Here is a 25,145-nt window from a genome sequence, read left to right as displayed (position 1 = left end):
TAAGAACAAATTGAAGAGTATATATGGAGTTATAACTCTGATTTATGTAGGTTTTATATAAATTACAAGTTATTAGATTGTTTTTATTATCTTTATAGTTTGTGTATAATAGGTTTGTATACACCTAATATCATAATGAAAAAAATAATAGCTTTTATCTTAGTGAAAGAAGAATTTAAAGAAGAAAAAGAAAGTAATTATTTCGTGATTATTCACATAATTATGAGTCAGCCAATATATACTTTTAATTTGTATTTTTTATAAAACATTTTAAAAAATTTTGGGTGTCAGTGATTCTCTGTCACTTGTGTGGGGCAGTCGTGAGGATAAAACAATTTTCGGATTTTTTTTAGGGTATGTGGTAACCATATAAGTTATTTCATGGCGCAACATCCATAGCGTTGTTTGTTTCAAAATAGCTACCACCACCTTGATGTCTATAATGATATTGAGAGTAGGAATAGGCATGAAATAACTTGGAAGAAAACAAAAGAACAGTAAGCAGAATAAGAATTATGCTCATTTTGTAGCAGATTATGAGAGAAAAACAAAAAAAAAAGTAACGAAAATAACTTTAAGGGCTATGGTTTGTCGTAAGCAGATCACCGAATTGTGATTTGAAATCAGTTTGAACCATATTTATGTGGTTTTAATTTTCCATAAGTATAATATATCATATAATCATGAGTAATGAGATTGTAATTGTAGGTCACAAATAGAAATGTAAGAGCAAATTGAGGAATATGGAGTGATGACTCTAATTTATGTGGGTTTTATATAAATTATAACTCATGCAATTGTTAATATTATGTTTATAATTTGTGTATAATGACATTGTATACATCTAATATTATAATGAAAAAACCAATCGTTTTTATCTTAGTCAAAAAAAAAAGAATTTAAAGAAGAAAAAATTAATTATTTTGTGATTATTCACCTAATGATTAGTCAGCCAACATATACTTTATGTTTGTATTTTTATAAAAAAAATTTAAAAAAATTAGGTGTCAAAAATTCCTGTCACCTGTATATGACATGCATGGGGGTAAAAAAAATTATGAATCTTTTTTAGAGCGTGTGGTAACAATATAAGTTATTTGATGACACAATATCTATAACTTTGTTTATTTCAAAATAGTTTTCACCACGGTTTATATTTACAGCGACATTATGAGTAGAAATAGGCATGAAATCACTTGGAGGAAAATAAAAAACACTAAAAAAGAAGAGTAGAAAAAGCCAAGAAGATGGCGATGAAGCCAGAGAGAACATGAAAATTTTATAAATTAAACAATAATAATTAACAAAAAAAAAAAAAAAAGTTCAGCATGAGAAATAGAGATTTTATTAAAAGAGAAATATTAAACATTCTTCTCAAAATAAAAAGAAAAATTAAACATTAAATTCTTTTTTATTTCATTTTTTTAAAGGGAAGAATCTGAGTCTTAAGAAAACAACCGGAAAAAACAACAATAAAACAACTAGATTCTAGTCATATGAGGAAGACACGAACCACAAATATCAGCAAAAATAAAATCATGAACGCCTATAAGAGGAACATCACACTCGTGAAAATAAAGAGTCAATCTCCGTACGTAGTTCGCAATCCAATATGCGGTTCAATTCCATTCATGGAACACATGGACCAACAACACATTCTAATCCCTATCGTACAGCTCCATACACTTTGAAATAAAACGACAGAAACGATGTCTATTATGTGTGCCATCACTGACCATTCGAATAACTAACAATGAATCCAACTCAAAAATAACTCGGCAATAACCTTTATCCCACGCGTGTTTTAGTCGAAGTAAAGCTCTTATAATTCAGCCAGAACAGTTGTACAAACCCCAAGATTAACCACCCAACCAAATGCCCTTATCATTATGGAGAATAGCCCATGCTGAGGCTAGTCCCGGGTTGCCCTTACTAGAGGCATTGCTATTTATCGTCACCCAACCCACATTAGGTGGTTTCCATCCCACTAACTGTAGGAAAAATTGAATAAAATTATATATTAATTTATATACCAACAAACACATCCTTTTATGAATAGTCATGTTCGTCGTGAACAGTCGTGTTCGTATGTGAACAGTTGTGTCTGTCTGTGTACATCGTGTTAGTTCGTAAAAAGACATATGCTTTCGAGTTTTATTTATACAGAATGGATTGTCAAAATTCACAAGTGGCTAAAAGTTGCTAAAAATTGTTGAAGTTTTTTCAAAACACTTTGTCTGTTCACATTGTTCTTGTTTTCCTACTCTAGTGATAACTAGGCTACACACGGTTTGAGTTCGCTTGCGTAATCTGTTGTATCCTGGGAGACGATCGTCAATAGCGACGACATATGTCTTAAGAAAACTGCTAATATAGGCCTCAGATTTGTTTATCTCTTCTCTTTTAATTTTCAGTTTTACTGGTATTATATTTTTCTGTGTTCGTTTTGTTTTTTGGTTAATCACATCCAATATTTTTTTAAGACAGGCGTAACTGTTTGTCTAACACTAACACCTCCAGCCGAGCCCATTTCCCCATCCACTGCTCTGGTTGCCTTGAGACTCCTTTCTCTTTATATCATTTCATAATGTACAACGTATTTTAGGAAAAGAGAATGTAACTTTGAGGTCTAAACCGTTCATTAGTCCACGTGTCCAGTTAGTTAAGCTAGTTAACTTTCAACTAATAAAGTCGTGCATGTGTCACAACCTTTTGGCTTGATTTAGTATGGGCCTTTGATGTAGACGCATTTCATTGGTTTGGTTGGGTCTTCCGCTTAATCATTTCATGTTATTTTTCCTTTAATATTCTGTTCTATTTTGCAAATTTAATTTTGCTCCTCAAGTCTTTGTTCTTTTGCAAAATTCATCGAAAAACGAGCAATCTATGAAATTCGAATCATTTTGATAATTATTTTAACCTAATTGCAAATAATTAATAATAAATATCGATCAAAACATATTTTAATCGATTCAATTTTTACCAAAATTGCTCAAATGTCTTTTTGAAAATTTTAAAATTAATTTTCATAATTTTTAGGTATTTTAAAACATTTTCTATAATTTGATTTTGATGGATACCAAATTTAATCCAACTATTATTCCAACAATTACAACTAATATAATCCAGATGTTTAGAATTCTCTATATAGGAAAATATTAAAATCATATTGGACATAAAATATTTTTCATGTTATCTTTTAGCTTGAAATAGTTATTTATTTTACCAAATCAACTATATATATCCTAAGCTAAATACAATCGTAGGAATAGATGAAATTTTTTAAATGTAATTAATTAAACTCAAAAAGTAAAAATTAATGAATGTTGTGTATCTTTTGGTGCGGTTTACATATTTATTTCTATTTGAATTGTATTACATTAAATAATTGAAAGTTTTAGGGGGGGAATCTGACTAGATAGTTAATCATTTACTTCAAAATTAAATATTGACAGCTCTTTTTTTAAATCAAATGAACATTTCTTATTCAATATCAGCATTCAAGTCATTATAAATGAACTGAGGGGATTATGTTTCCATATCTCATTATCAGACACAGAACTAGACGCTCTTGCAAGTATATGAGCAATTTTATTCACTGACCTCCTAATGAAAGAAACCGATAAATCTGACTTTTAAAAACATATTTTTAATTGACAAATAAAGATATGAGAGCAAATGATACCCATTCATAGTATACAAATATGGAAAAATTCAATTTACAATCATCCATGCAAAAGTAATTCTAAAAATATGTGTATATTGTTGTAGGGATTTTTTTTAAGAGATGTCTATAGAAAAGAAAAGAAAAAACTCTGGTTTTATCAATTTATAAGTAAAAAACTATGATTATTATTATTTTTTCTTTCATAAAAGAAGGGCACATGTTTTATGTGGTTTTTATATATATATATATATATATATAGAAAAGCATACTCAATTCAATTAAAGAAAACAAATATAACATGAAAATGAAGAATAAAACTTCACATAGATTAAAGTCAGTATAAGATCCATCAAAAATAATAAAATTACAAAAGGTAATAAAAAACATAAAAGAAACACCTAAAACAAAAAATAAATAAATTACATATTTCTTGTAAATCCACATTTTAGAAAAAAATAGTTGCAATCTTGTTTTCATCATTTATGACATTCGAGACATTCGAAGCTTAGTCCTGTCTATTGCAACCACGTATATCTATTGATTTACGGACAAGATAAAATGCCTCCGTACTTGCTAAACTAGTTTGTTGCCAATAGTTGATTCGATGGATGAATAGTAACCTTCGAAATTCCCAAGAACTTCGGTAATACAAAAAAAAAAAAAGAATTTGATTAATAAAAAAACTGATTCTTATAATGAAAATACACCTTTAAATAGGTAAAAATTTAAACCCAAAAACATAACTGAATTGGAAATGAAAAGATAAAAGGAAAGTCTTAAAACACAGTAAATTGTAATTAATACTAAATTAATTGTATTTAATACTAGTCCTAAAAAAATTGAAATTAATACTAAATTAAAACTAAAAAGGATAATTCAATTAAGGGTCTTTAAACAAGACGCCAGCTTTTTTTATCTTGGTCAGTGCTAGCATCCATGTCAAGTTATTGAGGAGATTGAGACACGAAAATGGGAAGCTTTGGAGGATATCTAAGAGCTAGTAAGATATCTGACTCTTTTTTTTTATAGTTGTATAGTCATCCTGCCTTTTTGGAGAATGTGACATCTAGAACCATTCCAAACAATTAAAGGAAGCGTTAGAGGGACCCTTGATCCAATTCTATAAAGATTTTGAGGAAGCCCGTTGAGCTTGCTTTTGAAGCCAGCCCCAGTTAGTAACTATAGCTATGAGGATTGCTGAAGCCGACATTTTTTTAATAGAGAAAGAAAGCACCCCTGAGTTTTGGTGCAGATAAATCAAACAAAGACTACTCACTATATTATATGCAAAAATGACTTGGAGAGGGATATGGACATCTTTAACAGTTTTCCTTTTGTTTCGCAAGGAATGCTATCAACGAGCCCTAATTAATCCATTGTTTATAGCTATTTGGAAATATATTTTCCACACTGGAGTCTCTATCCCGAGTGCCATCCTCTAGATATAGCTCTGGCTGTAAAAAAAGTCGACAGCTGTCTGCTTTGTAGCTAGGCAATCTCTCGAATATGACTCTTCTTGGCTTTTGTTCACACTATCACATCATATGGTAGTGTGGTTGGCAGGGGAGAAGGTTTCTCCTGATCACCGGTTTTATGCCTATGATGTGTTGTATTAGGTGATGACATTATTATCGCCGATAGTAGGGTTTCTTCTGAGTATGCAAGTGTGTTAGCGGCTCTAGGAGTCATCCTTTCTCACAAAAAAGTCATTGATCTCTAACACATGGGTCGTTCCTAAGAGATTCTTTATGCCAGAGGGTACTGGAGAAGAAGAATTTAATCGAAATTCCATTAAATCATATTTTTCCATAAACTTCACAACTTCCTCTTCAACCGCATCAACAAGCCCTGAATTCTATAATGTTTTTGAAGGATGTTTGGCATTTCAACTTCTAGTTGGAGTGATTTGCTCCCATGGGGATTTTGTAGGATGTCAAGCATCTTTTGGCCGAACAAGATATGGATCGGTCCATGCATCTATCTTTCCATTTTGTTTCTAGACATATATCAAGCTTATTCGACTGTGATATGTCGATAATGGCACAGATTTTGTCCGAGTTTTCTTTAATCCTCCTTTAGGAGATCATGAATCCTAAGAATTTTCCCGAACTCACTGTTGAGCGATTTCCGCAAGTGCACGGTATATGCTTGTAGTAATAAAAGATATTGATCCCATAGGGAACGTTTTTTAACAAAAACTTATTTTGAATCAGTTAGATTTACTTTTAAGGTTTATAATATGTAAAATCGTTTAATTGGATTTGGTTTTGAAATTGCTAGAATAAGAATTAGATTAGAGTATAACAAATGTTAGAAAATACTTCTGATTTAGGGATAAATTTACAAAACACGAATGTTTAGTTCTTTAGAAAAGTAAACAAATGTATTCGTTTGCATTAAGCAAAGAAAACAACTTTAAACTTTGCATAAATTAAAACAATGAAATAAATGACGATTCCTCTAATTTTAGGGCTTTGAACTGCAGTCAATCCTCCTACGATCGGGTTAGATCGCTACCTTAACCAAATTGATACTCTACTGATGATATCAATTCGCCTAAATGTTCAACAAAGTTTCCTTGTAAAGATTTTGAATTTAACTACGTTTTAATAAAAACACCAGCATCCACCTCGGATCCTTTACCAAAGTGCTGCATAAAAATCTATCGAATAAAACAGACTTTATTAGATGAAATATAAATTTGATACAAGTTTATAGAGAACAAGAAGCATGAAAAAATTTGACGACTTGCAAGTGAACGGGTTGTCAATCCTTTCCTTGAGTTTCGTTAGAGTTTTTCAGACTCAGGGCGGATTCTCTACCCAATCTTCTCGTTGTAACTTCGTAATAGGGATGCGGTCGGCCTCTACCAAAATGTAAACTAATATGAACAAATCTAAACGCTACTGGGTTTGTAATTATTGAATAAACAATGTGTGTACATTATATTGCTTTTTACAGAAATGAACTCTAAATTCTGAATCACTTGACTCAGAATTTCTATAATAGTTATATACTAATCTTCTCTTTTTTCTATCTTTCTATATATCACCAACTCTCCATTAACTCTTTATTTGTAGAAGTTGAAGAGTCGTGATTGAAGTGTCGTGCCCGTTGTGAATGGACATATCCTCTACGAAGGGATGTCTTTATCCACCCGAATGAACGTGTTTCGTCGAAAACGAAAGTGTGCGAATGGCTCTCCAGGAATTGCTGAACTTACCGAGAATGGAGGAGCAATTATTTGGTCTTCAGACGAAAGGGAGGGGCGCTGGACTTTAGCGTGTCGCGATCGAGAATTTGAGATTCTTGGTCGCGGCTTCACAAATTCTCTACCGAGAATTTGGTTTCCTCAACCGAGAATTTGACATTTTTCTCTGTTTTTGACTTCGTCTTTGTCCTCGTTTTGGTGTAATTGATCTTCATCATTTTTTACTCATTTTGTAGGGTTTTTATTCTGTTTTAACCTCTTTCGTTCCTATTTGGATTTTACCAAATATTTAGGTACCTTGCAAGAAAGAAACATATTCGGAAGTAAAAGTACCCAAAACGGATATAAATAGTATGAATTCCAAGCAAAACTGATGTAAATATTAATATTTTAGGTATATTTTGGGCTTAACACTCACACTGAAGGTGCATTTCTCTGAATTCAATTTTAGTTTATATTCCTTTAATGTTTCAAAGACCATTTGGAGGTATAAAGAGTGCTTTGCCACAGTCTTACTTTTAACTATCATATCATCCACGTATAGTTCAATTTTATTTCTGATGATATCCTTGAAAATCTTATTCATTAGTCTTTGGTACGCAGCCACGGGCATTACGATAGAAAACAAATCAGGTCTTTAGAGTCGGTTTATCAAATAACCGACTCTAAAGATTATCACTGGCGTCGGTTAAAGGCATAACCAACGCCAATCACCCTTTATTTGATTGCGGTTTGCAATAACCATCCCTATTATTTGGGTCATTGGTGTCAGTTCAACCAAAAACCGATGCCAATGACCATTAAACATGCACGATTTAAAAAAAAAAATAGAGTTGGTTATTAAATTTACCCAAGGCTAATAAGTCCTTATTAGAGTCGGTTTTTTTGAAATAACCGACTCTAATAACCTTTAGCTACGGTTTTTATAAACAACCACAGCCAATAAAGCGTAGCTATAGGTCAATTATGTACTAATGTATTAGTCAGGTTTCCATAATTTGGATCGTTTAAAACGCAACAAATAGTTTCTTTTATTCTTTTTACTTCCATTTGTTTTCTAAATAGGATGGCATTATATCCAAATAAATCCAACTAATAGGATGGCATTATTTTTTCAATTTTTCTTTTTAAAATAATCATTGACATACATATTTAGTATTTATATTGATTTTTTTTACTTCAATTTTTAAACATGTAACAAATAAATCCCAAATATACTAAAATTGTACCGTAAAATTAGATTAAATAAGTCAATATATTTCTAAATCTCGCAAGATACATTTCAATCTACCAAATTTTTTATGTGTAACTAAGAATTTCCCAAACCGATTATTTTCAATGGTCAAACAGTAATGATTGTGAAAGAAAATTATAAAAACAAGATTATAAAAGCTATTTTGTTTATAAAGCTGAATAATAAACAAAATACTTCTCAGATTTTAATCTTTGCACTTGTTGGTAATGATTCAAAATGAAGTTGCTCCACCATTTATTTAGAAAATTTGTTAGAATCTTTTTCTTATGAAAGTTTTATCCGTTGAAAACATTAATAATAATAGTAGTAATAAGTAATAATAATAATAATAATAATAATAAAAAAATAATAGTAATAGAATTTTAATTACTAAAAGGCTTAATACACCATTTGCCCCCTGAACTTGTCCAAAATGGTTGATTGGCCCCTGAACTTTCAAAGTGTCTCGATAGCTCCCTGAACATGCATAAAATGATCAATTAGCCCCCTAAACTTGCGTAAAATGTAATCAATTAATCATTCAGTCGTAAAAAATTAAGTAAAATAAGAAGATATGTTACACATGCCTTAGAATGTTATTAGATACTTCACAAAATATATTAAAACATGTTAAAAAAGAATTTCTTACTTATTCAACTATAAAATATTTTATTCTCTAATATTATAATCGCATACTCCGATCTTGGTCATTTTACTTTTTTTAAGATGCGTGCAACATATCTTCCGCATTTAACTTACTTTTTTTACCACCGAGTGATTAATTGATTACATTTTATGCAAGTTCAAGGGACTAACTGAACATTTTATGCAAGTTTAGGGAGCTATCGAGACACTTTAAAAGTTCAGGGGCCAATCAACTATTTTGGACAAATTCAAGGGGCAAATGATGTATTAAGCCTTACTAAAAATTCCAACAGATTTTAAGTTTTTACTGTAAAACTTTATTTAATATTGTTTGGAAATTTAGTTGGGGGTTATTCTCGATGATATTTTCGATTTGATACATGCTTTTGTGTCAATCGAGTTTGTATTTGAGAGACGGCAAGCGAATACCGTTGCACATGGTTTAGCTGCTTGGGCTCGTTCTCTATGTCAATTGGAAATTCTTATTGAAGATTTCCCTAATTGTGTTGCTTATTGTATTCAGAACGATTTTGCATCTTTTGCTTAATATATATTGTGAGTTATCAAAAAAAAAAATTTATTGGATCTGACCACGAACGCCTAAGGATCCTCTAGAGTTGAAATTCTCTAGAGTTGGTGGAGTTATAATCATCTCAACCATTAATTGTAAAATGAATGGACGAGATTTGATTGATCAATAAATGACTAATTAAATATTAAAATTTATCAATTAAATCTCATCCATTAATAGGAACTCACCACTTTCTATTCCTTTGCATATACATAGAATATCAACTCGTTTTTAATTTGTTTTATTCTATTTTTTATGTTATTTGTTTAACCATGCCTATCCACTCTTTATCTCTCTTTTCATATGACAAAACTTATTTTAAAAATCATGTCAAATGTGGTAATTTTCATTTCAATCTTTTACATTATTAATAAAGGATCCTACCATTTTATGAGAAGGCTCAATTTAGCCATAATCTACGAAATGGTATATGTTACCGAAAATTTAACTATCAAAATTGGGATTTAATTTTAGCTATATGTTACTGAAAATTCAGCTGTCAAAATTGCGATTTAATTTTAGCCCTATGGTTAAATTTTCCCATTACTAAAAGCCATTTTTTTTTGTGGCGGAGATTGAAAAGCACTTCGAGTTCACAGGACACAAACACTTTGAGTTAGTAGAGAGAGAAAGAGTGAATGAAAGATGAAGAATTTTCTATGTGTTATATATACATACATGAAGAGTATTATGAGTAATTCCTAAAAATATAGCGCATTGTATAATGAGTTTAAATATGTAAATGAATTTTGAATTTGACCAAGTTTTATAATTTACCCATAATAATATTATATAGGTGTCTGCTATGGTTACTTTGTTTTTTACAAAGTACCGTTACTTGGTTGGTTTTCACCATCGGATTTAATCCGATGATGAAAACCATACCAAGTAACGGTACTTTGTAAAAAACAAAGTAACCATAGCGGGCACCATCACTGGAATACATCAATAGTTTATAAAATTCTTTTTTTTAAGAAATTCATTTTTCTTTCTAAAATAACCATATACATTTCCTATTTAATGTTTATATTAATATTTAGGGCAAAGTACGCAAAAAATGCTCGTGGTTTGCCTTATTTGCAAATAGAGGTCTGTGGTTTAAAAGTTTACAAATAGAGGTATGTGGTTTGCTTTTTTTACGAAACAAAGTATATAAAATTAAACTTTTAAGTAATTGATAATAATAAGAGCGTTTTTTAATTTTTTTTTTCAATTACATTTATACATTGATAAAAAAATCAAATTGCAACTATGTAAAATGACTTAAATATCAATTTAGTTCGTAAACTATCATATTAGGAAAAAATGTGAAATTCCATCATATTATTTATTTTTTCGATTTAGGAAGTTCTTTTTTTTTTTGAGGTTGTGTTTTGCTGATATGTAAGAATAAATTTTTTTAAGATAAAAAATGTATTTGGTTGTAATTAGAACTTAAATGTATAATTGTAATACTTTGTTTTCTAAATAAAATATACCACAAACCTTTATTTGTAAACTTTTAAACCACATACCTCTGTTTGCAAATCGGACAAACCACTGACATTTTTTCATACGTTTTCCTAATATTTATCAAGCTATTAGTCAGCTTTCAATAATATTGGACTATGGTAACCTATCTATATAATTAAAGCTACTAACATTTTGCTGACATGGCAGCCTCTCAATATTTTTGGATTTTTTTTCCAATTATTTTAATCTTATTTTACGCTTCCCAAAACTGTATGTAACTGCTCCTCTCTACTCCCTCAGATTTCGCCTCTTTAGGTGCTTCCTCAACTTCTCTAACCAACTACTACTTCAAATGATGGTATCTCTCTTTTTTTTGTGTGATTTCTCTCTGTTAATCTATAATTTAGATTCTGACATCTTATGAAACTGGTTTTCTTAAGGTTCATTTTTATTTAATTTGGGTTACACCTACAACGTAATTTGATGGGTTCCTCAAGTTCTGTTGGCTTTTCTTTCATCCTTAATCTTCTGCTCTTTCGTTCCCCATCATCGGCTTTCCAGTCATTTGTTTGGCCATCCAGACATTTTGAAGAGGTGATTAACAACTTCTCAATTTCTACAGAGTTTTTTGATTGCATAGTTTTTCTTGCTTATAAAATTCTCACAGTCAATTGTGTTATACCTTTTTTTGGTTCTCTACTAAGCTGTTTCTCCTTTTCTTATTTGTTGCATGTATCAGTGTGTTCTAAACCTGGGTTTTCCTGGTGTGGATGAGTTAACAATGGTTATGGTTAACAATGGCTCTCTTGCTTTTCCACTGATTCCAATTGCACTTTACTTTTTTTCTAAAAATTGATTTTTTTGATTTTAACCTGGCGGTTACAGGTTATCTTTAACCTGGCGGTTTAGCTAATTGATAGCTCATTTAATGGTCTTTATGGCCGAGTCAGCGTCTAGCCGTTACAGTGGCGAATCAGGCGAATGAGGGGATTCGCCTCATAGGTTCGCCAGCGGATCTCTCTGAGTAGGACCATGGAGATCCGCCAGCTGGCTCTACGCGGCGTTCTCTGGGTTAATATCCATTTTGGTCCTCGGGATAATATCTCTATGTTATCAAAAGCCCCCCCAAAATGCCCTTAAAGTCCTTTAGGGCTTTTGAGCTTCCGTGCGCCGTCATGAACACCTGCATTAATGAGCACTCTGTTCGATGTCAATCGATAAGTGACACGTGTAACGGACGTACTGCCCCAGGAAAGAGAAGACATCTTTCTTCCTCCTTCGCTTTCTCTTTCTTCTTCATTCCGAATTCCCTCTCGTTTTTTCCGGCGCGAAGCTTTTTCCTGGAAATTTCAGAGCTTTTGTTCCGAGCTTTCGATTTCACATGTAAGTTCATCTTTTTCTGTTTAATTTCTCTTTGAATGTTTAGGAGTTCGTCGTCGTCCTCTAGATCAACCTCCGAGCTTTTTAATTTGGCTTCTTCTCCTAAAATCGTAGTTGATTTTAGTTGGACCACCTCTTCATCGGAGAACTCATCTTCCTCCGAGGAGACGGTTAGCTCCGATTTAGCTGGGTTTAGTAACTCAGCGCGTAATCGCTACCAAACTCGTTCCGCTATGAATCCAGTTACTTCTACTTCTGTCTCCGGGACCGCTACGGCCGTTAAGCCTAGGTGTTTTCCGGGGACAATGGCCTCTTCTTCACTCCGACCTAGGAAGAAAAACCCCCGAGCAGAGTCTAGTCCATCTCGTATGAGTGTCACGGATCTAATGGATCTGGCGAATCACTTCACTTGGATCAATAATTATGAGACTCAGTTAGCCGCAGCACATCAACGACCTACCTGTCCGCCTAGAGGTTTTCTAACAGTTTATTGCAGTCATGTGGAGAGAGGGTTCTGACTTCCTCTTCCAAAGATGATGGCGGACATCCTCTCATACTTTGACATTATGGTCAGCCAGCTGCACCCCAACGGTTGGTTAGATATTGCTTTAGACTGCTACATCGCCTCAAATTTAGGAGTGGTATATACGGGTCGTATCTTTAGAGCTTTCCATAAACCCCCGCAACGGAAGTCCGAATCTTATCTCATTTTCGCCAAATTCGGAGTATGCTCGCCATTCAGTGACAAGATGTCCAATGTCCATAGTTGGGACGAGAAATTCTTCTATGTGAAGATAAAAGATGACGAGCCGCTGGGGTTCCCCTCTTTTTGGAATCCCAAACCGCTACATATGGCGGGTGATATGCGAATATTAACCGATAGTGATGAGAGGGTGGCGGAGCGCATGAAGCAAGTCAAGGAGGATGCTTGGACATACGTGGATGCCTTAGCCTTTATGATGAGCGACATTTCCTTGATCCGCCTAGAGGGACAACAGTTCATTTACTCGAAGATTGCGCAATTTGACCAAGGTAATTCTTACTTTGTTTTGAACTTTGATTACTTTATTGTTTTCTTTGGCAGGGGTTAATCTAAGGCCAATCACGCTATTTGTAACAACCCTAAAACTCTAACATATACATCTTCCCACATTTATATATGTTTTCATGATTGAATACATGCATTTTAGATTCATCTCATTGTCATTAGAAGTTTCGTAAGCATAACGCGATTACCGTGCGATTAAGAGGCGATTAGTGTGTCGTTAAGATGTAACGATTGATTAATTGAGTTAGCACGCAAATGAATGAATGAACATGTCCTTAATTGATTAAATTAGACTTATGGAGGGCTGGAAATGAAGTTGAGTAAGTAAGCACCTCACAAAGCATGATGTCACCCAAGATTGAGACAAAATGCACCTCTTCCTTTCAAATGGATGGACACAACTCATTCTTTATGATATTCAGCCACAATTTCGACCAAATCTTCAGCAAAACCTTCCTTGTTCATACCATAACACCCTCCAAAAAAAACACTTCCAATTGCTTCCATTTTCAAGACAAACAAGTCAAGTTAGGAAGCATACTAGGTGATAGACACAAGTTGAAGGTTAGTATGCTGTTTTAGCTTGTTTTCTATGAGTTGGAGATTCTGAAATACCTAGGTATGCTCATAGGATTTGTTGTGGATGAGTTTTGATTAAGTTTGTTGAGTTTTAGTGTTGTTTAAAGTGGTTATAGGCTGTCCAAATGCAAGATATGTATCAAGTGCCCTAAACAAAAATCTAGGGTACTGCTTTCAGTCATTTTGGAGCCTGTTTTTCATATTGATATTATTCGAATTTGAAGATACATAAATAATAAACTATGTTCCTATATGTGTTATGAAACCCTCTGTAAAATATGGGACTTTAGTTCCATATATAGAGGAAGAAAACCTAGATGGATCATGACTGCCTCGAAATTGAATGTCATGTGAGGCAGCCATGTTGATGTAGCATTTTGAGGATCTTAGAGTCCCAATTGGAGAACGTTTCTTTATACAAAAGTGTTCCTAAATACTTGAAGTATATGTCTATAAAAGTATTTGGCAATCCATTGTGCTTAGTGTGAGCTAGGTTGAGTGCATTATGGTAGATGCAAAGCTGGGTAGTCTGTTTCTTGGCTGGAAACAGGAAATAATTATTTTGCATGCCATATATTGTGTAGAAGTGATATTAATGTGACTTTTGGATATGTTCTACCCATATATGTCTAGTTTCAGTAGGTTCAAGAATCAGGGCATTTGGATGCATATAGAGAAAGTTATGGCAGAATGTGTGCAAGTAGGTCATGTGATGATCTAAGACAAACACTAGTACAGAAATGGCCTATGGCCACGATCGTTTACCGTCATTCGCCACGGTTGTACGACCGTGGCCAAAGGTGGGCGTGGTAAATGCTTGGCGTCTTTAGCCACGGTTGTTTGTAACATCCGTGGCCAATGATATGTTTTTAATTAAAAAAATAAAATAAAATATTTTGGATTGAATGGAGCTCTAATATTAAAATATAATCAAGCATAAGTGTTACAACAATAAAATCCGACATAATTGTGGGCAAAAGGTGAAATGCTTTAAAATCAAAATTTCTGTCCAACATATAGTTTTCACCTAATGTGCAAGCATGTCCAATCCAAGGTTGAATCTATTAATATCATGACCAAGTAACAGGCCACAAACAATTAGTTTTAGCATCATAAACAAATTATAAACTAATAACATATTACTTAAACAGAACTTTGTAATGATGCCTTTAACTGATGCTATGATAGGTTTTAAACATGCATTAGTCCAAAATTTACAGATACTTAAAGCAGAAAATTAAATACCAAGTCTTTACAAGCATTATCAACAACTTCAGCAGTCTGATCGGCTCTTGCTTCCTAAACATCCTCCTTTGCAACCCATATATTTCTGCATGCTGTTAAGTATGAAGATTTAGACCACAATATTAAATTTACAATTAGAAAATAACCAGCCATTCTTTGACAAATAATCACTATGAGTGGAACTCGATAGAATTTGATCAATCATTTATGAACAAAATAATTCTTGCAGGAGTAGAAATCTACAATTCTACCATCTAAAGGACACCCAGATATCATTCCAATGTTGTTGTCTTTAGTATTTGCCAGAAGCCAAATTCATCATTCAATATCTTAGACATATTAGATGAGTAAAACATATGTATGCACTTTAAAGAAAGTTGAAAAGCTCAAAAGCTATAAATCCTTAGTATTAACAAGACGTATTTTGTGATATTTTGAACAGAAGTTTTTGGCATAATACATTGACAGCCCCTCCAAGTTGACCATAAACGCCAACTGCCAACTAAACATAAATCTGTCAACTAAACAAAATCACCAGTTTCTAATCTGCGCCATTTAAGACAAATAAAAATGAAAAGACATAAACCACAATAATAAACCAGTTCAAGTCAACAAAAATTAACAATTGATAGTAACATGAACCATAATTTAGACAAATGAAAATGAAAAGATATAAATACAAGTTATTAACAATACATTTCCATAAGCAAATTAACAAAAAAAAAAGAGAACTTAGAATTGAGAAACATCAACAATAACAAAGACATTGGAATAACAAAAAAGGAGAACTTACAATTTGAGAAACATCAACTCTCAAATAAATTAAAATGGAATTGAGAAAGGTGAACTTAGTTTGCAAATACTTATTTACCATCTAACACAATAAACCCGAAAGGAGCATGTAATTATGGCCATTAAGAAAGGTCCATTTATATTTTAGTAATTCTATTCATTATGACCTCAGAAACCACACTTCTAAAGTTAGTTTCCAACAAATATGCATAAATAGATTATGGGATGAAAGTTTTCCATAGTAAAAGAACTTATTCTTATTGTCTCTTGAAAAAGAAAATCTCCTATCTAATCAAGGTAAAAGGACATATAAGACATAAGAAAAAAATCAGACTTTTTGGACGTGGCAAGCTATGAAGTGGTGATCTAGTCAATGGCATGATTATAAGCATGATTATAAGAGAAAATACATCGGTGAACCAACATGCATTATGAAATGGCACAGATGTAACCATAAAGAATACAGAAATTGACAGACACTGCTATTTTTTATAATAAAAATATATAATGTCACCTAAAAATGAACATAAACCAATGCTATTCTGATGAAGTGGAGCGGGCCTTAAACTATTTGGAGAAAGTGGAGCGGGCCTTAAACTATTTTGAATATAAAACGGTTGTTGGAATTTAGCGATTTCGGACCCTAATTTTGTTGGAATCGGTCCATTGAATCAAACCCATCAGTCTACGGACCCATGGTGGACGTGTTTTTTAGCCATCCGAGGTCGTTTTGGGCCTCAAATCGGCCTTTTTGTGTTTTTTTTCGTAATTTTCTTATTTTTGTTGTTTTCCTTTTCCTTTTAGGTTTCGGATTAGGTTTTTATTTCGTCAGCCTATATAAAGGCTCGACCTCCACCTTATGTAAGGCAGTTATTGATTAATAAGAATTTCAGAGTTTATTCTCTTTCCTCCAATTTTCGTTAGTCGTGCGCGATTCAACGATAGTTGACGGTTTTAAGCTTTGTTCGTGCGCGAGCAAGTATTTAGAACGAAAGTATGTTTATTTTCGCTGCATCAGTTGGTATCAGAGCCTAAACCGTTATCATCATGCCGCCCAAAAGAAGAGTGGTGGATGAGATTAACGCGCGAGAGGATCAACAACAGCTGGAACAAAGGATTGGACAGCGGGTTGAGCAAGCGATAGGGCAACGATTCGAACAGCGATTCGATGACATCGTGGATCAGCTGACACGGAGGTTGGGTGACATGTTCGCAACTCACGGACAACGAAACCCTAATCCGCAGTATCATCATCAGCAAAGGAATCCGTTCGCTGCTGATTTTGACGAAGAAGGGACTGATGAGGAGTATTATGAAGAATTCAGGAGGCCTCGTCCACCACGTAATGTGGGAGACGATAGGTGTTGGGAGGCTGGAATGAGGACAGAGATTCCTGAGTTTCGAGGTTCCCTTCAACCTGAAGAGTTCCTTGATTGGTTGACCACTGTGGAAGAAATCCTAGAGTTTAAGGGTGTTCCTGAAAACAAAAGGGTGCTTTTAGTCGCTACTCGGCTCAGGGATAGGGTGATGGCGTGGTGGCAGCAGTTGAAGCAAACTAGGGTTCGACTGGGCAAATCGAAAATTACAAGTTGGGAGAAGATGAAGAAGCAGTTGCGGGCGACGTTCCTGCCATACAATTATCAGCGCATTATGTACCAGAGGTTGCAGAATCTGCGGCAAGGGAGTCGTTCAGTTGATGAATATACGACCGACTTTTATCAGCTCATTGCTCGGAACGAGGTACATGAGACAGAAGATCAATTGGTGGCCAGGTATATTGGTGGTTTGCGAGAACAGATAAGGGAAACCGTCAATATGTTTGATTCCATATCGGTTTCTGTCGCGCACCAAAGGGCAGTCCAACTGGAAAAAAGACGTGTTAGCGGGTTCGGGCAGTCTGTAGGTGGAACGCGGGAATTTGTTAAAACTTCAGCCCCTACAACAACAGCAGCACCTAGTGCTAACAGAAGAGGTGCACCCAGCAGTAGCTCTATGAAGTGTTTCTCATGTGGGGAGGTTGGGCATAGACAGGCTGACTGTCGAAAGGCAGGAAAGAGAGTGATGTTTGCTGATATAGAAGAAGGAGAGGAGAATGTCCATTATCGGGAGATTGATGGAGAACCTGTCTTTGATGATGAGGAGCCTGTAGATGAAGAGATCATGATAGGAGATGTTGGGACTTCGCTGGTTGTAAGGCGATCGTGCTTCACGCCCCGAGCTGTGGAGGAACGGTGGCTACGAAATAATATATTTCAGTCCACTTGCACTATTAAGGGGAAGGTGTGTAAGTTTATTATTGATTCTAGAAGCGGTGAGAATATCATCTCAACAGAAGCAGTTAAGAAGTTGGAACTAGTACCCGAAAAACATCCTGCACCATACAAGTTGGACTGGTTGAAGAAGGGAGGTGAGTTGACTGTGACCAAACGAGTTTTGGTATCTTTTTCTGTGGGAACTAGATATAAAGATGAGGTGTGGTGTGATGTGGTGTGGTACCCATAGATGCGTGCCATCTCCTATTGGGGAGACCGTGGCAGTTTGATCGGATCGCGTTCCACAATGGTAGGGCCAATACTTACAGTTTTGTTTTCAATGGTGCTAAAATTGTGTTGGTACCTACGAAGGAGGAAGTCAATAAAGCAGCGCCCAACAGAAGCGTCTTATTAGTGAATCGGGTACAACTGGAGGAAGAGCTTCGGGATACTGAAGTGGTGTACTTGTTGATGGGTAAGCGAGCAGATCAAGAAGGGGTGATCCCAGACGAAGTTAAGCCATTGCTGTCAGAATTTCATGATCTGTTCCCAGAAGAATTGCCCAATGGTTTACCACCCATGCGGGAAATTCAACACCAGATTGATCTTAAGCCAGGGGCTGCATTACCCAACCGTCCACATTACAGGATGAGTCCGGGCGAGCATGAAGAGTTGAGGAGACAGGTAGAGGAGTTACTAGCAAAGGGGTACATTAGAGAGAGTTTGAGCCCTTGTGCAGTACCGGCCCTATTGATTCCAAAAAAAGATGGCACTTGGAGAATGTGCGTGGATAGTAGAGCTATCAATAAAATCACAATCAGGTACCGTTTTCCTATCCCTCGTTTAGATGACCTGTTGGATCAGCTGAGTGGAGCTACTGTGTTTACAAAGCTGGATTTGAAGAGTGGGTACCATCAGATTCGTATTCGGGATGGAGATGAGTGTAAAACAGCTTTCAAAACACGCGAAGGGCTGTATGAGTGGCTGGTGATGCCATTCAGATTGTCAAATGCTCCTAGCACTTTCATGCGAGTTATGAACCAGGTCTTAAGACCTTTTATTGGTACTAGTGTTGTCGTTTATTTTGATGACATTCTAATTTACAGTAAAAATCCCATTGAACATTTGGCTATCTTGAGGGAGGTTCTTACTATTTTGAGGAGAGAGCAGTTTATTGCTGCTGTCAAAAAGTGTGTTTTCATGTCAACCAGGGTATTTTTTCTTGGTTATGTTGTTTTAGATTTGGGTTTGCATGTAGATGGGTCCAAAATTGAGGCTGTCAGACACTGGCCCCGCCCTAATACTATTACTGAAGTTCGAAGCTTTCATGGACTGGCGTCATTTTATCGGCGTTTCATACCTCATTTTAGTAGTATCATGGCTCCTATTACTGATTGTATGAAGCAGAGCGGGAAGTTTGTGTGGACCAACGAGGCGGAGTCAGCTTTTGAGCTTATCAAGGATCGGCTTACTTCGGCCCCAATTCTAGTCCTTCCTAATTTTCAGCAGCCTTTCGAGCTTCATTCTGATGCTTCCAAGATGGGAATTGGAGCTGTACCCAGCCAGAATAATAGGCCAGTGGCGTATTTCAGTGAGAAGCTGTCAGGAGCGAAACTGCGGTACAATACTTATGATGTTGAGTTTTACGCAGTTGTGCAGGCCATTAAGCATTGGAGGCATTACTTGTTCCAGCGGGAGTTTGTATTATTCACTGACCATGAAGCATTGAAGCATTTGCATAGTCAACACAAAGTTTCAGCCAGACATGCGAGATGGGTTGCGTATCTGCAACAGTTCACCTTTGTTCTAAAACATAAATCTGGGGTTGCCAACAAGGTGGCAGATGCATTGAGTAGGAGAAGAGGGTTGCTCAGCAAATTGTCAGTTGAGGTATTTGGATTCGACTCTTTCACTAAATTGTATGATACTGACCCATATTTTGCTGGTGTTTTAGCAAAAGTACGAGCTGGAGAGCGTACAGGTTACCACCTTCAAGATGGTTTTCTGTTCAAAGGCAACCAGTTGTGTGTCCCTGATTGTAGTTGGCGGTTAAAAATTATTGAAGAGCTGCACGGAGAAGGTCATGTGGGCCGGGATCGTACCTTGCAGTTGGTTCAGGCCAATTACTTCTGGCCTTCTATCAGGAAAGAAGTGGAGAAATTGGTACAGAGGTGTCGAGTGTCTCAAGTTTCAAAGGGAACAGCTACTAATGCAGGGTTGTATCGTCCACTTCCTGTTCCTACACAGCCGTGGATAGACATCAGTATGGACTTCGTGTTGGGGTTACCGCGTACACAACGGGGTAATGATTCTATTTTTGTTGTGGTGGATCGTTTTTCTAAAATGGTACACTTTATTCCTTGTAAAAAAACAACTGATGCTGTTCAAGTAGCTCAATTATTCTTCCGCGAGGTTTACAAGCTGCACGGCTTGCCAGCATCCATTGTGTCTGACCGGGACACTCGATTTGTTAGTCATTTTTTACGGAGTTTGTGGAAAATGGTCAATACGCAATTGAATTTTAGTAGTGCCTACCATCCTCAAACTGATGGGCAGACTGAAGTTGTGAATCGGTCCTTAGGCAATCTGTTGCGTTGTTTGATTGGTGACAAGGCGAAGACATGGGATGTAGTGTTGAGCAAAGCTGAGTTTGCGCACAACCATGCTGTTAATCGCAGTACGGGTTTCAGCCCTTTTGCTGTGGTTTATTCTGTTGTTCCTCGGAGCCCACTGGATTTGGTGTCATTGCCAGATAAGACACACGTGCATGGGAAGGCAGAAACTTTTGTGAACAGCTTGGTGGAAGTGCATAAGCAAGTTCATGATAATCTTGTGACGGCAGCAAGCAATTACAAGAAACATGCGGATACAAAGCGCCGCCACGTAGAATTTGAAGTTGGGGATTTTGTGTGGGCTGTTTTGACTAAGGAAAGATACTTCGTGGGAGATTATAACAAGCTGTCTGCTAAGAAGATATGGACTTTGGAGATTGTGGAGAAAATCAACCCAAATGCTTACCGATTGAAATTGCCTAGTCATATTCGCACCGCAGATGTTTTTAATGTGAAGCACCTGATTCCGTTTTCTGGCGATTCTTCTGATGATGACAATTCGAGGGCGAATTCTGTTCACCCAGGGGAGAATGATGAAGCGGAGCGGGCCTTAAACTATTTGGAGAAAGCGGGCCCGAAACTGAGATTTTGAAGATAAAACGGGTTGTTGGAATTTAGCGATTTCGGACCCTAATTTTGTTGGAATCGGCCCATTGAATCAAACCCATCGGTCTACAGACCCATGGTGGACGTATTTTTTAGCCATTCGAGGTCGTTTTGGGCCTCAAATCGGCCTTTTTGTGTTTTTTTCGCAATTTTCTTATTTTTATTGTTTTCCTTTTCCTTTTAGGTTTCGGATTAGGTTTTTATTTCGTCAGCCTATATAAAAGCTCGACCTCCACCTTATGTAAGGCAGTATCAATAAGAATAAACCACAAGACCTACTACATCCTAACATTGAATTGCATACTGCAACCGCTAGAACCTCTATTCCATCTCTTAAGCAAGACACAACAATAAAAACTATGAATATAGGAGAGAATTTTCAGGCAGGACCAGCAGGAAGTTTCAACCACACGAGTGATTTCTTGCATCTATGACACTTTAAAAATGTCTTCAAATGTAAGTATTTTTATGTTTTCAAACCATTATGCCTTATTCCAACTCATATTCCATCCTATGCTGATACTTGGGATGGGCCATGGTAATTCACTAATCAACTTTTTCATCAGTCTTAATTAAACTAATCAAGAAGATTTTGTTGGAACTAATTAAATTTTATTAATTTATAATCCTAATTCCAGGCATCAGATACCCCGTTTGTGCTACAGTGACGAGCTAGATCTAAGAAAAAGACACACAATAAAAAGGGAAAACATTTCACCAGAGCAAAGTAGTTTGCAAATTGTAAGCCCTATCTAAAAATTAATTATTTATCCTAATACATAATTAAGTGAATAATAAACTAATTAGTAACATGATTATACACAGAGGGAACAAGAAGATTCATGAAAAGCATGTGTAAATTGTAGTTATACTGTATGGATTGAGATTTTATCGGCTAAACTTCTCTAATCCAGGGAAAGGTAGCTTTTTTCTTTCCTTCACCTTCTTGCTTTTTGATATTGTAAGAAATGATTAGGAAGTTTAATTTAATTTAAAAGAGAGATGAGAGATATTGGGATTTATTTTGAAAGAAAAAAGTAATAAATGTTTTAATTAGGAAATAATTAATTTAATTTAGGAGATAGAAGAGAATATTAGAAAGGAAATGGTAATTTCTTCTTGAAAAAATGTAATGTTTTAATTAGGAAATAATTAATTTAATAGAATAGAGAGATGAGAACATTAGAAAGGAAATAGATTATTTTTTTAAAAGTAAATGTTCTAAATAGTTAATTTAATTTAAGGGAAATAATAGAACATTAAAAAGGTAATAAGAATTTTTTTCTCACTAGTTATTTTTAATTTCTAGCTGATTGGGGAATTCTTATTGTAATGTTTACAAAGTATAAACTTTCATGTATTGCAAAAAGGAAATTTTGAAAAAGAAAAAAAAAAGATTTATATTGAAATATTTTAGGAGTCTTTGTTAATATAGGAAATATTACTTTCTATTAAACATGTTCATGGGCTTGGCCGGGTCTAATCATGCTTCACATATAATTACTTTGTCCAAGCCCAACCGAACCCACCTATATTTAGGGTAAATTTCATCAATGGTGTACGACCTTTACCCTATTTCACACTTTGGTGTACAACCTTCAATTTGTCTCACTAATATGTACGAACTTATAGGTGACCTCCCACTTTAGTATACAGCAGGTAAAAATGACCGGTCAACGCGAAGTCAACACGCCACATCATCAGTTTGACCGGTCAAAATGTCAAAATTTGACCAACTAATACAAAATTACTCATATATCCTCTTCTTCTTCCTTCCTCTTCCCATTTCTCTCTCTAACTCATCTTTATCTCTCTACTTTTATTTCTCTTCATTTAATCTTTCTTCCTCCTTTCCTTTTTATGCCTCAAACGTCAAAAGATTAAATAAGATGATTTACTTTATTATCCAAATCACGATCTCAAGCAAAGTAAACTGACTTGTCAAGTTCTTTCTCATTATGCCAAACAGAAGAATATTAAGAAATATGTATCTTCAGTAATTTGAATGGTAAAAGATTATGATGTTTATCAACTTCAATTATATTATTTAGGATGTTTGGAGTAAAATTATTGTTAAATTACAACAACATTTTTTGTTTTTATCTGCTCCCAAGATAATAGTATAAATTATGCATCTATAATTTTATGATAAAAATTGTAAGATATATTTTGAAAGTTAAAATCATGGAAATTATTTGTAAACATATGGAGTAAATTTGGAAAATGAGATTGAGAAAACATAAGAGCAGTAGAGACATTGTTTGGATATTCTAAATTTGGGATCAATACTTACTTTATCCAGTTATCTCATATTTTGAAAAAAATCCAAACTTCATTGATAATAAAATAAATCATCTACATGCCCCTCTTCAACCTCAATCCTCTGGTAAATTTTGAAATTCATTTTGTAATTGAATCTGAATTACACGGCTCTCTGGTATTTCCCCACTCAATTTGTTATTGCTCAATATGAGAACTGCCAGTATAGAATAGTTACCAATTTCAGGCAGCAATTTCCCTGGAAACTCATTACTGTCAAGAAAAAGCGAACCAATTTTATTCCATCTCCCCAGCCAAGACGGAATTGACACAGAGAGTTGACAACGAAACTCATCTCGGCAGCTTATAAAGTTGTTCCGGCAAAGACCCAAAAAGAAAATTGAATGAAGAGATAAAGTAAGATTAAAGGTAGAGATTGAATGAAGAAAAATAAGATATGGAGAGGAATTAGAGAGAGAAAGAGAAAAGGGAATGAGGAAGAAGAGGCTATATGAGTAATTTTGTATTAGTTGGTCAAATTTTGACTTTTTGACAGGTCAAACTGATGATGTGGCGCGTTGACTTCGTGTTGACCGGTCATTTTTACCTGATGTACACCAAAGTGAGAGGTCACCTATAAGTTCGTACATATTAGTGAGACAAATTGAAGGTTGTACACCAAAGTGTGAAATAGGGTAAATGTCGTACACCATTGATGAAATTTACCCCCTATATTTATATCGGGCTCGGGCCGGGCTGGGCTAGACTATAAAAAGTAATTCCCAAGTCTAGCCCGGCCTGGCCCGTCCATCTAATATGTTGATATTAAAAAAAATTCTAATGTATTTATTATTAGTCTTTATTGATACTAATTCTTTTAAGTTTTTTTCATTATGTATTCGAAAGAACATTTTTTTTGTTAGAGTATCAGCAGGAGGAGTCTTTTTTTTTAGAGTACACCACCTAATTATGTTATTAACTACTATACATTGTTATTAAACTATTCTTAATTTGTAATTTCCTATTTTTTTTAGGTATTACTCTAATATACTACACATAATTAAAAATATGTATATATATAGTTTAAAATATTATAAAATTGGGTCGGGTCGGGCTTACATGGGGTTTGAGACGAATCCCAAGCCCAGCCCATTTTATGTGCGGGCTGGAGCGGGCTTGGACCGGGCCGGACCAAACATCAAATATGAATGTCCAAGCCCATCCAATGAATGACGAGCTTGGACTAGTTGGGCGGACCAATGGGCTCATGAACAGGTCTACTTTCTATATACGAGTATTTGTCAAATTACGAAGCATTACTTTTTCATTGGGATCTTTATCAATATAGGAAACGTTACTACAAGAAAAACAGGAGTTATTGACGGATTTTAATAACTAAATATAAATTAGTCTTTAATTAATGACCAATATTGGTCATTAACAACATTATTAGTCGTTTAAAAAAAACAACATTATTAGTCATTAACTTCGTGAAAAATATTTTGTCACTACATTGTGAATTTTAAAGTCTAAGTTTTTTTGTCATTAAATCTATTTTATTAAACTAAAAATTAGGCCTTTTATTTATATGG

The sequence above is a fragment of the Euphorbia lathyris genome, chromosome 2, assembly GCF_963576675.1.
Source record: "Euphorbia lathyris chromosome 2, ddEupLath1.1, whole genome shotgun sequence".
NCBI classification, from domain to species: Eukaryota; Viridiplantae; Streptophyta; class Magnoliopsida; order Malpighiales; family Euphorbiaceae; genus Euphorbia; species Euphorbia lathyris.
The sequence above is the reverse complement of the archived record's forward strand: the minus strand, read 5'-3'. Positions refer to the sequence as shown.